Here is a 6,258-nt window from a genome sequence, read left to right on the forward strand (position 1 = left end):
GCTCTGTCAAACTCTTCACACAGTGTCGTATCTCCCATTTCATCTTCATCTACATCCTCTTCCATTTATATAATATTGTCCTCAAGTACATCGCCCTTGTATAGACCCTCTATATACTCCTTCCACCTTTCTGCTTTCCCTTCTTTGCTTAGAACTCGGTTTCCATCTGAGCTCTTGATATTCATACAAGTGGCTCTCTTTTCTCAAAAGGTCTCTCTAATTTTCCTGTAGGCAGTATCTATCTTACCCCTAGTGAGATAAGCCTCTACATCCTTAAATTTGTCCTCTAGCCATCCCTGCTTAGCCATTTTGCACTTCCTGTCTATCTCATTTTTGAGACGTTTGTATTCCCTTTTGCCTGCTTCATTTACTGTGTTTTTATATTTTCTCCTTTCATCAATTAAATTCAATATTTCTTCTGTTACCCAAGGATTTCTACTAGACCTCGTCTTTTTAATTACTTGATCCTCTGCTGCCTTCACTACTTCATCCCTCAGAGCTACCCATTCTTCTTCTACTGTATTTCTTTCCCCCATTCCTGTCAATTGTTCCCTTATACTCTCCCTTGAGCTCTGTACAACCTCTGGTTTAGTCAGTTTATCCAGGTCCCATCTTCTTAAATTCCCAACATTTTGCAGTTTCTTTAGTTTTAATCTACAGTTCATAACCAATAGATTGTGGTCAGAGTCCACATCTGCCCCTGGAAATGTCTTAACATTTAAAACCTGGTTCCTAAATCTATCTGATACCTTCTAGTATCTCAAGGATTCTTCCATGTATACAACCTTCTTTTATGATTCTTGAACCAAGTGTTAGCTATGATTAAGTTGTGCTCTGTGCAAAATTCTACCAGACGGCTTCCTCTTTCATTTCTCTCCCCAATCCATATTCACCGACTATGTTTCCTTCTCTCCCTTTTCCTACTCTCGAATTCCAGTCACCCATGACTATTAAATTTTCGTCTCCCTTCACTATCTGAATAATTTCTTTTATCTCATCATACATTTCATCAATTTCTTCATCATCTGCAGAGCTAGTTGGCATATAAACTTGTATTACTGTAGTAGGCATGGGCTTCATGTCTATCTTGGCCACAATAATGTGTTCACTATGCTGTTTGTAGTAGCTTACCCACACTCCTATTTTTTTATTCATCATTAAACCTACTCCTGCATTACCCTATTTGATTTTGTATTTATAACCCTGTATTCACCTGACCAGAAGTCTTGTTCATCCTGCCACCGAACTTCACTAATTCCCACTATATCTAACTTTAACCTATCCATTTCCCTTTTTAAATTTTCTAACCTACCTGCCCGATTAACGGATCTGACATTCCACGCTCCGATCCGTAGAACGCCAGTTTTCTTTCTCCTGATAACGACGTCCTCTTGAGTAGTCCCCGCCCGGAGATCCGAATGGGGGACTATTTTACCTCCGGAATATTTTACCCAAGAGGATGCCATCATCATTTAACCATACAGTAAAGCTGCATGCCCTCGGGAAAAATTACGGCTGTAGTTTCCCCTTGCTTTCAGCCGTTCGCAGTACCAGCACAGCAAGGCCATTTTGGTTAGTGTTGCAAGGCCAGATCAGTCAATCATCCAGACCCCTGCAACTACTGAAAAGGCTGCTGCCCCTCTTCAGGAACCACACGTTTGTCTGGTCTCTCAACAGATACCCCTCCATTGTGGTTCTTGTGGTTGCACGTACGGTACGGCCATCTGTATTGCTGAGGCTCGCAAGCCTCTCCATCAATGGGAAGGTCCATGGTTCATGGGAGTATGAAAAAAATAAATAAATAAGAACGTATCTAATTTTATAAAAGGAAAATTCAATTCAGGAAAGTATAAAATTGTGTGACATTACAGCTAGCCATTACTTTCCTTAGAGGTGATGAAATTCTTAAGTACTGGCAATACACACACACAAAATTACAAAAATTTTCCCTAGCTTTGGCAAGTATTTAATTTGAGCGATGTTAGAAAGGAAGAAACTAGACTACTTTGTCAAACATTTTTTATACACTTATTTTAGCTAAACTGTGAACTACAATGTCGCAACATTTAATGAACGCATACATTTCTTCATCTCTTCATATTTTCACTAAGAAAGTTCAGACATCTATAAACTTCATTCTCTGATGATAGTTGCCTATAAATTCGAGCTTTGCTACACTCCAAACTGTCAGTGTATGGTTATGTGACAGTTCGGTTTGCAGTTGTTAAACCTATTGTCCTAACTTCCCCTGCCGTCGAAAGTGCAGTTACTTGTGCCACTGGAATACTGTCTTTCTGGAACAAAAAAGCGTAGCCAGTGAAGGCCTTCCTATCTGATGAATCACTGGTTGAATCAGTGTTAATAATGTTATTTCTGTGGAATCTAATGAAACACCTGCAGAACCTCAGTTCGGTGGATACCATAAAACTCCTAAGTCAGTGTTAAGTTTAATGAGTTATTGCAGTATTAACTTTTTTACAGCTATAATCTCTTTATCGTATGAGATGTTGATATTCTACCCTCAGTTATGTATGCATCATTATTGACTGATTGGTATTCAACATTGTCACTCATTCTAGTGATGAAATTGTCATTACACGTAGTGTTTCTTCCACATTCTCTTCTGTAGGTTCAGCCTCTTGGATGTATCTATGTCAGTATCTTTATCACAGTTCCGTGATTTTACTCTTAATGGTGTTTGTGTCAACATCAGCTACCTCATACTCTTTGATAGGCTCACAACAGCCAACATAACATGGGAATTTATGTGTTAGTTGGTGGGCTCAATATTCTCATACAGTGTATACAGTGAAACCTCTTTATGACATTCCTCCATATATTATTTCCCTTTCCATCTTTTCTGGTCCCAACCAAAAGCCCATACACACAATGCTAGTTTCCTCTTTACAACACTAATATTTTGGGAATCACTAACAAGTTATTTCTCTGTTTATAGCATTTAAGCCACTGATGTAGGTGCTTCGTTTTCTGTTCTGTGGTGGATTTGCACAGGCTCCAAAAGGCCAAGCTCAGTGTGTGTCACACATCAGCATCAGTGCCCGAGTTACATGAGATGTGGCGCACATCGTACTTGTCGTTTGTCTCATTGGTGCTTTCTTTTTGTGTAAGCAAATTGTGAACATCTGTACAGTTAGTTTAACACTGTGTGCCTACTACACGATACACCTGAGGTGCGCCCATGCATACATCTTCGGAACTGCAGACTGGCTCATGTCGACCAATTATGTGGTTCACACAAAATATTCCTGTTGTGAATCCAGGCATGCACACTAGATGGAATAGTGCTTGAATACGTAAGGGGAACAAGTGACTTTTTGTCAAGTCATTCATTTAAATAAAAATCTGACAAGTGAGTTCAACACTTCTTTTAAGTAATATTCTCTTAAGTAGCTATTACTGAATTATGTTATTGCTATTCTGAAATATCGTTAAACTTTTGTATTATGACACTTGTTTGGTCAATATTATTTTATCTAAATTTATAACAATAATAGAAATAACAGGAAGGAGCAATATGTAAGATAAGGGAAAGGCAACTACTCACCTTCTATACAAAGGATCGATGTGTGGAGCATAGAAACACTGAAAAGAAACAGCATTCATACTAGCTTTTGCGCATTTGTTGTTGTTCCAGCAGTAGTGCAAACAACCACGCAGGTTTTACAATTTACTGTTTTTCTGTAGTATATCCTCAGTAAAATTTTACTCTACTTTTATTATCAACTGGAAGTCTTCCTCTTTAGTGTTTTCCTCCATACAATGTTCACAATTTGTGGACCCTTAAAAAAAATGTTATGCAGAGGTTTCACTGTATCAGATTTTGTACCTGACCATATCTCCAAAGAATCTATCAGTTGCTTTGGCAGGTAACCTACTGATAATATAGGCAGCTGTCATTGTTTCCTGTCCAGAACATGATTTTGCTCACAGTGTCAACATTTCTTGATGATAAAAAAAGTAATGAGGTCAGGCCATTTGTCTGTTTAAACCACTGTCATAGAACTCTTGCTCCAATTCCAAAAGACCTCCTTAACTGTAGGTGGGTCTTTCACATTTATAATTGAATCCAATAGGGTCATTCCACGTCATTTCAACCAATTTGAGAAAATGTTCCAGCTGATATTTTGCTGAAATTTAGCACACCAATGCTACCAAGTGTGGAACATTCGTGTACATAATTTTAGTTTCCCCTGCCAATTAGTTCCAGAATTATGGCTTGTGAAAGAAGGTGGCATGACCTGGAAATTGCAACCCGCATCTGGCAATCTATCTTCAGACCCAACTTCAGGTCTTAATAACTTTGGAACTATCCCGCACAGTCCAGTGAAATTTTTACAACCCAGTAACATCAACTTAGAGAACACACTCAATGAATAAAAACACCAACAACATATTTGAGGGAAAATAATAAATTCCAAAATGTGATTAAAAAAATGTAATATGTTAAAAGGTACATATTGTAGGTGCCCTCTATGCCAAATATAATTCCCTCAAAAAGGGTATAAATTTTGTTGTGGTAAGCTTAATGTGGCCTAAACACACACAGAACTCAGCTTGCCCATATCCATCACACAAAAATTCAAAAATTACCTGAAAGACATGGATTTTCTAAGTGTGGTAGCACAAAAGGGACAAGTGATATCCAAGCCAAATTTCAAACACTGCATAAGTAGACCATAATATATGTGGCAAAATTTCAACTTGTTGTTGCAAGGCATTTGTGTACAATAAAAATTGACAGATGTATTTTATTTGGTTACGTTTCTTTTAACATGATTTAGCAAGTAATAGTGATGATGCAGACCGCTTGTTTCAGATAAAGCTGCAGCAATTGTTGGGAACCATTAGGCAACAGAAAGTTAAACAATAGTTTTCAGGGTCAGAATGAGTCATTGTTAGGCAGGAACAACAAAGGAAACAATTACAAGTTACTCATGGTTTTAAGAGTCTAGTTCAGACTGGTCAATACTGTAGTGGAAAGTCAGTATGGAGGCAGAAGAGTGTACTAGTGGTGCTTTTGTTCAAACAAGTTGCAGTATTGGTAGAGCACAAGCATCTGAATGTCATAAAACAACATATGGAACAAAATGTGGCATTCATTCACTTTGTACTGTATGATCTGGATGAATCGGACCAACATTTGTTGCTATAGAGATCCGGGATACGCCCTATGGGCACAAGAACTACAGTTCCAGGAAACTTAAGTGTTTCTGGATAAGTATTCTTTCCTACAAAGAAGTTGTTTTGATCCATTTAGGATTCATAAGAAGACAGTGAAGTGCAGCCTCAGAGAAATTGATATAAAATCAGTATCGAAAGTGAATCAGTGCATGGGACTTAACATGAAACCAGGACAAGTTATGTTCCAGGTGTGTACACTGCTAAAAAATGAATATTCTGATAATTTACATGACAGTGACGAAGAGTATCAGCCACCTACAACCAGTGGATGAGCAATAAAATACTTTAGTGACTGCTCTTGGTTTGTCTCCCATGAAGACACACAAAGTTGGGAAAAGAGACAGGCTCAGCTATGGTAGAAGGAAACTACAAGAAGCTCAAATGGAATTAAAACACAAAATAGTTCACACACGAATGGTGGAAGAGGAAGAACTATCTGCTCCAAAGGAACAGAAATCATGCCAGAAATGCTCTGATTTGGACAAAATTGTGCATGATTTGAAAGAAAAATGTGTCATATCCACATGCCAGAGAAAAGTAGCTATTCTTACGCTTGCACCTTCCAGCTGGTCTGTTGACTACACTGCAAAGGAATTCAATGTTTCTACATATATGGTAAAGCAAGCTAGGAAAATAAACGCAACCCAAGGAGTGCTTCCACAACTTCAGCGGGCTCAGGGTAAACAATTGAATTCAGAAATAAAGGTGCTAATGTCAGAGTTTTATGAAAATAATGACTACAGCTGAATAATGCCTGGAAAAAAAAAGACTGTTGCTATGCAACATTCATAACTATATGTAGAATTTAAGGAAAAGTATCCCAATACCAAAGTAGGTTTAAGCATCTTTTTTCAATCTTCAGCCAAAATGGGTTGTGCCTATAAATGCAAGGGGCACACACAAGGTTTGTGTATGTGAGACCCATCAAAATGCTAAGCTGTTTGCTGCTATAAAGGATTCTGGTCTGGATTACAAAGGTGCAATGAATCTGCTAGTGTGTGACATCAATTTGACACCCGTTATTGATTTTCCTACTCGGGTGGTAAAGGATAGCAG

This window comes from Schistocerca serialis, chromosome 10, assembly GCF_023864345.2.
Source record: "Schistocerca serialis cubense isolate TAMUIC-IGC-003099 chromosome 10, iqSchSeri2.2, whole genome shotgun sequence".
NCBI classification, from domain to species: domain Eukaryota; kingdom Metazoa; phylum Arthropoda; class Insecta; order Orthoptera; family Acrididae; genus Schistocerca; species Schistocerca serialis.